This window comes from Aphelocoma coerulescens (genome assembly GCF_041296385.1).
Source record: "Aphelocoma coerulescens isolate FSJ_1873_10779 chromosome W unlocalized genomic scaffold, UR_Acoe_1.0 ChrW_unloc_scaf_1, whole genome shotgun sequence".
Taxonomy (NCBI): Eukaryota; Metazoa; Chordata; class Aves; order Passeriformes; family Corvidae; genus Aphelocoma; species Aphelocoma coerulescens.
In genome coordinates, this window is record NW_027184080.1 from 4,625,267 (window position 1) to 4,636,775 (window position 11,509).

At 45.8% G+C, this 11,509-nt stretch overlaps 1 long non-coding RNA gene across 1 annotated transcript; it reads right to left on the minus strand.

The window, feature by feature from the left end:
- Positions 1 to 4,344: 4,344 nt before the first annotated feature.
- LOC138102780 (uncharacterized) lies at positions 4,345 to 11,141 on the minus strand. Its single transcript, XR_011147539.1, has 3 exons — positions 10,768 to 11,141; positions 8,686 to 8,740; positions 4,345 to 7,895 (listed from the first exon to the last, which is right to left on the minus strand). It is a non-coding gene; the product is annotated as an uncharacterized lncRNA (long non-coding RNA).
- Between the last annotated feature and the right edge of the window lie 368 nt (positions 11,142 to 11,509).

Here is an 11,509-nt window from a genome sequence, read left to right on the forward strand (position 1 = left end):
CAACTGCCCCAGGCAAGTCTGGGTATGGAATTTACTTACTAACAAGTGGGAAGGCCCTCATGAGCTTATCGTTTGGGGTCGTGGGTATGGTGCATTTCCACAGTGTTGGGGTTTTAAGAGGTCTAGTTTTTTTCTTTTAAAGGAATTTTCCCCCAAACTAAGACTACAAATCGCTGGGTGCTTAAGAGAAACAAAAGGACCTGGCTGCTCCTTTTGTTTCACCTGGGTGTGTGGTGAGTTCGGTCTCGGCGTCCGGAGAGAGAGGACCTGCTGGTTCTTTTTCGGCCGCTTTTCTTTCTGCTGGAAACAACACCGGGATCCCAAAAGCCTGCCTTCCCTGCCCCGCTGGAGGCCGGGCCGTGGCCGCCCTGCCCTGCCGTTGCTTTGAGCCTTTGCTACGTTGTAGCTGTGCTCGCCCTGCCTGCCAAGACCCCCGGGGGGTTCCCCGCTTGGATACATCGTGTCTGCCACCCAGGATTTGTGTTTGTCCCTGCCGTTCCAGCCTGCCGTTCCAGCCTGCTGTTCCCGAGAGTCCAGCTGGACACCGGGGCCAGCTGCCCAGGGGTTTGTGAAGCTTCTTTGTTCCATCCCTTCCCGGGATCCCAGGGCACCAGTGCCGCGTGCTCCCCGATCTTGCTCCGGAGCTCCCCTGCAGCTCCAGGGGAATCATCACACCTGCCCTGCTTGCCATGAGCCACCAGCGCCCCTGTCGGCTGCAACCGGAACTGCACCCGAGGGGGAAAGGGCCTGACAGCCGAGAAGGCTGGGACTGGTTTTGTGATTGTTTGCTGTTACTGCCAGAGTTATTGTTGCTTGTTTGACTGGTTATATATATAATAGTAAAGAACTGTTATTCCTATTTCCCACATCTTTGCCTAAAAGCCCTTGATTTCAAAATTATAACTTGGAGGGAAAGGGGTTACATCTACCATTCCAAGGGAGGCTTCTGCCTTCCTTAGCAGACACCTGTCTTCCAAACTAAGGCACACAGATACTGGGGTACGGTGGCTACCTGCAAAATGTGTTCGCCCTGACCTGCGGCGCCAGAGGCATAACAGGCAACCTCCAAATGATGATCAGAATGCAGACCATCCAAATGGTGGCCATAATGTAGATCATCAGCCTAATGACTACTCTGATGATGACCAGGATGTCAACCCTCAGGCGGATGGTTCCACAAGCAGAGACTGGGATGGTCCTTCCACAAGCAGAGACTGAACTTTAAATTTCTTGTTATGGAGTCAGATAGTTAAAGCCCTTAAGGACATATTTAGAATGAATAACTGATGTAAATTTCTATTTAAGATTCATTGTAGAGTTGTTATCTTATAAAACAAAAAGGGGGAAATGTGGATACAATATTCTGCTACAGTGGGGATTACTGTAACATGATGTATCAAACAAGGAGGCCATGGAAAAGAAATATATATGGACTGATTCTTGATAGATGTTTCAGAGATGTTTATTTCTCCAGCCACATGGCTGGGTTCTGCCGAGGAACTGTTACAGTCACGGGACCTGAGGGTCCTTGCCTGCGCAGGGGAACACAAAACAACCAATGGGGAACAAGGCTGACCAGGGGCTAGGGAAACCCCATGTCTCTCCCAGGGCCCCTCTCCCAGGGCTACACAGCAGGGGTGAAGGGACACCGACATTTCACCCGTTTATTTTTAACAAAAGGAGATTTAAAACTGAACATTGAAAACAACTGGATAAACATAACAAGAACAGTTTTAAAACAAAATAAGCCACCCTTCTGAGTCTTTAAATGACCAAACAGATTCTCTGGAACATCTTAAGGCTGACAGAAGGGAGACAGAACTCTCTGAGCATGCTTTGTGGGGAAACTGAGGCAGGAGAGGGTTTAATTTCTTCCCTCTCCCCCTTTTCATCCCCCACTCAGCATTGGAAAGGGATTTTTGGGGAAACAATTGGCAAAGGTATGGCTTTGTGAGGGAAATCATGGATGGAAAAACGGATTGGGAATACACTGGGGGTAATAGGATATAGGATAAAGGGGAAAGGTGGGATTAGGAAAGGGAGACTGGGGGGGGGGGCTTATAATGGAGATATTGTCTGTCATGACTACAATTTTTAGCATATATACTGCCTTTTACAGGAATACCATCAGGCCCAGTGACCTCTGATGCTTGTAACCCTTTTCTACCCTGTACAATTTTGAACTCCACCACCTCTCTATCTCCCAAGGTTGGGATGTATTTTTCAGGGTTAGTATTTTTAATAGCAGTTCTACGAAAGAATATGTCTTCTTGGTTGTCACATCTTGTTATAAAACCATAATTTTGCTTAACATTATACCATTTTACTATTCCTAAAACCTTAGCTACGGTGATCTTTTCCTTTTTCCGAGTGGCTGCTTTTTTCTGTCTCTCTGCATTCTTGCTTTGTCTTTCGCTTGTTCCCGTGTTGGAATTGCCAGGGCTGCTCATGCTGCCGGGGCCGCCGGTGCTGCTCGTGCCTGTGCGCTCTTCCCAGCGTCACATTGAGGGCCGCGCGGGCCGGGCCGGGCCACGCCGCTCAGTTCTCCGTGCGTCGCCTCTGCTGGTGGCAGCTGCGCTGCCGCTGCCTGGCATTTCACCCACGTCTCGGCCGAGTGATGACACCCCCGGGCCCTGATCCAGTGTGCGTTTCGGCGGGGTGCGGCTCCGCTGCACTGCCACCGCAGCCAGCCGCTGCCAGCGTGCCGCCCCTTTTAGTCGGGCGTTCATGGGGCTCACTCCACCACGCCCTGCGCGGGGCCGGGCGGGCACCGCCGGGTCGCCCCGCTCCCTCTGCGCCTCGCTCTGCTGCCGACACTGAAGCTCGCGTGGCTCCGCCCGCCCGTGGGAACTCCCTCGCTGCTGCCCGCAGCGGGCTTGGTCCACGTGGCCTGGGTTGCACGGTCCCTGAGTGTTGGGGTCTCCTCCCCCCTCCATGTAGCCCTGGGAGACGCGCCCTAGGGGGGAGGCACGGGGCTTCCCTGGCCCCTGGTCAGCCTCGTTCCCCATTGGTTGGTTTGTGTTTCCCTGCGCGGGCAAAGGACCCTTGGTCTGGTGACTGTAGCAGTTCCTTGGCAGAGTCCCGGCCATGCGGCTGGAGAAATAAACATCTCTGAAACATCTATCAAGAATCAGTCCATATATATTTCCTTTCCACGGGACTCCTGGTTTGATATAGGCGTGTTACAGTATCCCCACTGTAACAAATGGTGGAAAATTGTGAACAGAACGATCCCCAATCCCTAAGTGACTGATTTGTGTGAATAAACCCTAGAAACTTTGGATTCCTCTTCTTGGTTTTGTTTTGCTATTCCATATCTAAACTATGGAGGAACCGTGGGAAGACACTTGGCTCTCAGAGCTGCATATGGACATTTATCTTAAACTTAAAATGATTCTTGAACAACGATTTGTAAATTTTAGCTTGATTCAAGCTCAAAAAGAACTGAAACACTTCCTGGCATGGTTGTTTAAGAACTTTTTCTATGTTTCTTGGGATTTAATTCTTACAAAGGGCTTTTGGAAGGCCGTTTGGACACAGTTAATTTTTGAGTCAAAATATGTGTCGATGGAAGAATATTTTTGTGAATTTTATTTAATTACCTAGACTGTTGAGCAATGTCAGCTGTGTCCTGGCGAAGGGAAGCCTGCCTCAGGGACTGTGCGACCCAGGCCACATGGACCGAGTGCTCTGCAAGCAGCAGCAAGGCAGTTCCCGTGCGCGGGCCGAGCCACACGAGCTGCAGTGTCAGTGGAAGAGCGAGGCGGAAAGGGAGCGGCGGGTCCCAGCAGTGCCCGCCCGGCCCCACACAGCCCGTGGTGGAGCGAGCCCCATGAAAACCCGACCGAGAGGGGCGGCGCACGGGCGGCGGCTGGCTGCGGTGGCCGTGGAGGGCAGCCGCAGCCAGCCGAAACGCGCGCTGGATCAGGGCACGGGGGGGTCATCGCTGGGGGGCCCGGCCGAGATGCAGCGCCTGGCAGCGAAGCTGCTGCCAGAGGCCGCGACGCACGGAGAACTGAGCGGCGCGGCATGGCCTGGCCTGCGCGGCCCCGAAGGCGACCCTGGGAAGAGCACGCAGGCACCAGCAGCCCCAACAATTGCAACACGGGAGCTACCGAAAGAGAGATTAAAGACACAGCGAGACAGAAAACAGCAGCCACTCGGAAAAAGGAAAAGATCATAGTAGCTAAGATCTTAGGGATAGTGAAATGGTATAATGTTAAGCAAAATTATGGTTTTATAACAAGGTGTGACAACCAGCAAGACATATTTGTGCATAGAACTGCTATTAAAAAGAATAACCCTGAAAAATGCATCCCAACCTTGGGAGATAGAGAGGTGGTGGAATTCAAAATTATACAAGGTAGAAAAGGGTTACAAGCTGTCCGTTTCTCGCGCTTTCACGTGTCGGAGGAAAATAACTTTAAGGGATGGGACTATGCAACTACATGAATTTATTGTTTAAAATAACAAACGCATCAGTCGAGGCGTGAGACTTTACAACACATCCGAGTAATGGTGACTAGTCACAAGATTTAGAGTTACATCGTAATTTATAACTTTCTAATCCAATAGATACTTGAAACGACACTTTGTTTTAGATTAATGACCTATCACCTGTGGCACTTCTCACTGCAATGCAGCTATGTCTTGACCAATAACTTCTCATGTCACGTACACACAGTTGTCTCTCTTATACCATCTACTTTCTTGACTTAAACTATATAAAATCACACTATTATATTTTAAAACCCTTCACCAAAACACCCAGTGTACAATTTTACTTATAATGATAGGAACACAAGTTTGTAATCCTGCTGCTTAAAGTCCACAAATCTTTGTCAATTAAGCCAGACCTAGTCTCTTCCAGGGTTGTAAATCAAAGCCTCCTTTAATTGCAGGAGTTTCTACTCCTCTGTCTCCCACATCTCCCCCTCTTTTCTGCACCAAAAAGCTCCTTTGATGGATTTATCAATCATTCGCTGTACACTTTGAAACAGACACGGCACCATTATGAGAACTATTACTATGACTGCCAAAATGTATAGGCCTGTTGTAAGACACTTTTTTACCCACGATGCTAAACCCCATCCACTAAACAAATTATCCAGCCAAGTTCCATCATCGATTCTTATTCTCGGCACACCCTCTTTAAGTTGTTGTATGCTCTTGTAAATAGACTCTGAGTGGTCAGACAGATTCATACAGCACATCCCCTCAAAATCTTTGCATCCATGCCCATGGGCTAGTAAAAGAAAATCAATGGCTGCTCTATTTTGCCAAGTGGCATGCCTCACATTTTTGACATCTGCTAAAAGGCCGCTTAATGCAAGGGATGTGGCATTAGATTGTTTGCTCAGCCAACATCCCAACCGATCCAACTGCTTTAACGCAACTACTGAGGCAACTGGTGGCATAAGAAGAGATGTTACAAGCCTTTTTCTATAGCCCCATGGGGTAAAATCATCTTTGCACTCTGGTCCATATTGATGCAGCGTAGATCTTTTTTGTCTGTGTCTCACATTGGCAATTGTCTTCATATTACGAGTAAATAATGTAAGCTCTCCCAAAGTACACGGACCACCCTTAATCCCTTAATGTTTGAAGGGTGTCATAGGTTAGCAAGCATAGTCCCGGAAGGGATATCCCTTAGCAAGGCTAAGGGGTGCTTACAGCTTCCTCTGGGACCTGATAGAACCTATCAGCTGGCCAGTTTGAATATGGACAATTCTTTAAGCCACTTAAAGTTGTGACCGCCTCTGTGATCCACACTTAAGTATAGACAAACTCCCCCCCAAGCTCTCTCTCGTTTCCGGCGCTGGGACAGGTGGCTGCAGGCCCCGTGCGGGGGCCAGCGGGCCCGGCCAGGCCCTGCTTGGGCCAGGCCGGGCCGGGCCACGGCCAGCCTGGAGCCATGGGCCTGTTCCAGCCGTGGAACCCCCCCCACTGCCTTGCCGTGGGCAGCCGGAGCGGCTCGGAATCCCCCCCCTCTCCACTGCGGCCGAGATTCAGCAAAGCGGCACCTCTGTCCGGCAGAGGTCAGGTGACAAACAGCGATAAGCCACATTCCAGCTGTAAGGCCGAGGTGAGATTAACCCTTTTATTGCTGTGAAGAGCTGAAAACCTGAGGGAAGAGAGAGAGGAGATGCTTAAAGCTGAAAGTCTGTTGTGAAGCTATGATATATCAGAGTATCCTGTTGTAATTTCATGAAGATATGGGGGGTGGAGTGTTCAACTCATAAGCAGAAGCACCTGCGCTGAGATAGGCAGATGCTGACGCAGCTGTAATTTCATGAGAAGTTTGGACAGAGAGAGATGAACCAGATGAACCAGATGAGGACTTTTTGCTCCAAAGAGGAAAGGAGAAAAACCTCAATTCCTAGAGATGCTTCCAGAGATAGTTTTAAAGATGAAGATGACTCTTTGCTCCCAGGGAAGGAGAAGGGCCTCTGTTTTTCTTTGTTTCTGAACAGCTCAACCTTAAAATTGTACCCCAGAAAACTTTCAAGAGTGGACCCTCGAAAGCAGTTGCGGGAAAAGCTGCAAGTCGGGGGAAGGGACTCACATCGCAAGCAGAGAGACTCCTCTTCCTAAATGGACTGAACAATATTTGGAAGTGGGTGGCTGTCTCGGTGTGATACTGTTTTCATAGCATGAGCAAAAAGAGACTTCTCTTTCTAAATGGACTGAACAAGGTTATTATGGAAGTGGTAAACAGACTGAACATCTTAAGGGTTGTCTTTACATTGTCAGTGGGAGAAGGGAGGAAGGTGGGGGGAGGAGGAGAGTTCTAAAGGTGGTATAATTTTTTTTTCTTTTCTTCTTTTAGGTCTGTTAATAAACTTCTTTATATTCATTCAAGTTGGTGCCTGCTTTGCATTTCTCCTAATTCTTATTTCACAGAAGATAAACAGCAATGAGTATTTTAGACCAAACCACTACACTAAATTGGTGTTTCTGCCCGGTTACAAACCCAACCCGCGACAAAGGGATAGCTGGCCATGCTCTGTCTCCACATACAAAAAACATTCCTCTTGGTAATTGCAGAGGAATAGAGCTAGGTGCAGATGAAACTACAAAAGTATTATTACACCAAAAGGAGTGGTTCTTATAGACAGGGTGATATGGAGAAACATCTCTCATCAGTGATTGATTCATGTTTGTAGAATGGAACTCAACACAGAATTTCACTTTTACAGAACCAAGGATTTCCAATTCTTCAGGTTCATCAGAGGTTTTAGGAAGATAGGGAGTCCACCATTCCCATGTATTTACTGGAGTATAGTGCTCCCAAACTTCTGATCCTGCAAAGGTACCTCGTAAGGCCCTGTCAATTTTCTCTGGGATTGGCCAATTCTCTATTGGAACATTGACTAGACAAGTTGAAAATGGATTTTCTGGAGTTGTGGTAGACAGACATAGAGTATCCAACCCTGAAGCATTAGCTAAAGTCACCCAAACATTGGTCTTAGGTTGATTGACTGGCAAAGCTACTCCACCGAAAGTAAACAAAACAGAGCAAAAAACAAACTTAACATTTGATTAGATTTCATGTTTCTTGAAAGTTCTTTTGGCAAAAGACTCCTTCTCAAATTTCAATCTCTAAACTAATTTGTAAGAATATTTTTGTATTTCCCAATTTTACTTTCACTTTATCTAATGATGAGGATTATTTGCCAAAAGGTCTTTACAACACATTTGCTTATGCACTCTTACATCCATCTAAAACCTAAAATTTACAGCTTTAACAATAAAACAAAAGATTGCAGGTATGGGCTGTAGTCTCTGCGAAGTTCACGTCTGCGTACTCTCTTCTCTACTCGTAGAGCTGTCAGCTTCTTTCTGCGCGTGATATGGTTTCACATTCTTCGCAGGAAGCTACCTAGGTCCCGTACCTGTAGAAACACAAGCAAACCCTTTGCCCCAGGTTATTAATGGGAATGGACCTTCTATTTGTCCTGTTTCTGGATTTCTAATCAGAACCAAAGGATTTTCTCTTAACTTTGCATGTGTGCTATTAGAGAAATGCCTAAATATTGGAGGATCAGGCTCTGCAGAAGAACTATTCAAAAAGTTATAAACATACAAAGCTTTACTTAATTGCATCTGTGGTGTTGCTTGTGCTAGATCTCCCTTTTGCTGATCTAAAATACGTTTCAAGGAATGATGTGTCCTTTCTACAATTGCCTGACTCGTGGGCGAATAAGGAATGCCAAAAGTATGGCCAACACCCCAATTCATCAAAAATGTGGCTACTTTCTGGGCTGTATAAGCAGGACCATTATCTGTTTTTATTTCTTGAGGCATTCCTAGAGAAGCAAAAGCTTGCAAAAAATACTGACATGCGTGACTTGCTGTTTCTCCTGTGCGTACAGAAGCAAAAACTGCATTGGAAAATGTATCCACTGATAGATGGATATTTTTATATTTTCCAAAAGATGGATATTTAGTGATATCCGTTTGCCACAATTGCAAACTCTGTAGCCCTCGAGGATTTACTGCTCCCATGGAGACAGGAGGCTGCACCAGTTGGCAATCTGGGCAGGTATTTACAATTGCTCTAGCCTGATCTCTGGAAAGATGAAACATTCTCATAAGAGCTTGTGCATTCTGATGAAAAAAGGCATGACTCAACTTTGCTTGTTCAAAAATATTTGGCAAGGTGTTCACTATGGCAACTGTTACCTTATCAGCCCTGGAGTTGCCTTCCGCCAGGAATCCTGGGAGTGAAGAATGAGCTCTAATATGGGAGACAAAATTTTGATTAGTTCTATTTTGCACAAGTGTATAAAGACATTTAAGATGATGATACAGAGCATTATTGCTAACATCCTTCAAAACTGATCCTTCTATTCTCTTAACTATATTAGCAACATAAGCAGAATCTGTAATCAAATTAAAAGGCTCTGGGAAAAGCTGAAATGCTCTAACTACTGCGGCAAGTTCTACTACCTGGGTTGAGCCCTCTACTATTTGAATATTCTGTTTCCATGTTTTAGTTTCTGGGTCTTGCCACGTTACCACCGAGCCATGTGTCTTCCCTGACCCATCACTAAAAATTGTCACAGCATCCAAAGGCACTTCACTTAACAGTGGTCTTTCTCTAAAGCTTAATTTTGCCTGAAATAGTTTATGACTAGGGAAATGAATAGAACAAGTACCTGGATAATTCAATAATGCAATCTGAAGTTCTTCTGTTTAGTTTAGTAATGCCCAATCAAAATATTGCTTCTTCAGAGGCAAATAAATTATCACGAACTCCTTGCCTGCCATAGTTAACAACCTTGACCTGCCTCTGATTATAATCTGAGCTAACATTTCCATCGTTGTGAAGATTGTTTTTGGAGATCTGTAAGGCAAAAAAACCCATTCTATTATCAATAAGGGATCTTTGGCAGAAGCATCCCATTGAAATATAAGACCATACAATTGCATTTTTTTCCCCCCAGTACTGCAAGGAAGAATGGTTATGAATCTACACAACGATGTGCTTGTCTTTTCTGTAAAGCCTCTGTTACTCTGTCAAGTGCCTTTAGAGCTTCAGGTGTGAGGGTTCTTGGGGATGTAATGTCACAATCTCCCTTTAACAAATCAAAAACTGGAGCAAGTTCATCATTAGTAATCCCTAAAGTAACTCTAATCAAATTTATCTCTCCCAAAAGCTGCTGCAAATCTTGTAAAGTATGAACTTTAATTCGAAGCTGTATTTTCTGTGGCCTTATTGACTGTTCTGTCATTTTCCATCCCAAATATTTCCACGGTGGAGTTTCTTGTATTTTTGATGTAGAAATCTCAAGTCCAGCCCTTTTAATCTCTGTTACAACACTGTCATGAGCTTCCTCCATCTCGGGTTTGCTCCTCTTCTCTCATATCTCACCGGCACTGCTAACAATGATTTACAAGCTGGGACAAGATCATCCTCTTTAGATACCTCCCGATGTATAACATTCCAATTTGTTAAAACAGGCTTTTCCCTTAGATATATTTCTCTCTGCTTATCGGCAGAGGAGAGCCTATTCATATCTTGAAGGCTTAAATTAGATTCATCCACTGATGGTAAACACTCATCCTGAGTTTGCACATCTGCTGTGCTACCAGCAACCCTCCGAGCTGTCATGGGGGCATCCATCTTTGCTTTCATCACTTCCGAAGATGTCATTTCCGGAGATGTAATTTCCGGGGCCTCCCGCCCTCCGGCACCATACATCACTTCCGAGGGCTCCCCCCTCTTTTCTTCACCACCCCCGCCTTCGGGTGCAATATCAAAAGCGGCCGGAGGGGGCGACTGCGAGGGAGCCCGTGGCGCAGTTAAAATTTCGGAGCCGCCATTAATCACTGAGCTGTTCAACAATTCTATCACCACCCGGCAAGCAGGGATTAACATAGCTGCCGCTTTATTGCGTTTTGAAGAGAGATCGTAAAGTCTAGTCGCAATATCATCCCAAACTGATTTACTAAGAAGAATTTCAAAGTCAACATCAGGGCAATTACGGAAAACCCAAAGCAATAAATCTTTCACTTCTTTGCTGGGAAGAGGCTCAGAATGTAACTTCAGCAAGGCATCTAACTTATTATAAACATCCCTCTGTTCTTTTGAAATATTCTCACCCATCTCTTTACCTCCCCGGCCCCTGCCTTCACTCAACGTTGAAGACAGTTTTCCTACAGGCGTGCTTGGGAGAAATCAACCCGCAACCCTCCATTAAGCTTCCTTTCAGCTTTAGCTCCCGCCGGATCACGCTTCGTTTCAGGGTTCGGCTAACTCACGTTGACTGGGGGAATCCTCTTCATCCTACTCCGACCTCTGCACCATAAATCCGCCGCACACCGGGCACCACTTGTCCGTTTCTCGCGCTTTCACGTGTCGGAGGAAAATAACTTTAAGGGATGGGACTATGCAACTACGCGAATTTATTGTTTAAAATAACAAACGCATCAGTCGAGGCGTGAGACTTTACAACACATCCGAGTAATGGCGACTAGTCACAAGATTTAGAGTTACATCGTAATTTATAACTTTCTAATCCAATAGATACTTGAAACGACACTTTGTTTTAGATTAATGACCTATCACCTGTGGCACTTCTCACTGCAATGCAGCTATGTCTTGACCAATAACTTCTCATGTCACGTACACACAGTTGTCTCTCTTGTACCATCTACTTTCTTGACTTAAACTATATAAAATCACACTATTATATTTTAAAACCCTTCACCAAAACACCCAGTGTACAATTTTACTTATAATGATAGGAACACAAGTTTGTAATCCTGCTGCTTAAAGTCCACAAATCTTTGTCAATTAAGCCAGACCTAGTCTCTTCCAGGGTTGTAAATCAAAGCCTCCTTTAATTGCAGGAGTTTCTACTCCTCTGTCTCCCACAACAAGCATCAGAGGTCACTGGGCCTGATGGTGTTCTTGTAAAAGGCAGTATATATGCAAAAAATCGTAGTCATGTTAGACAATATCTCCATTGTAAACCCCCCCTACAGTCTCCCTTTCCTAATC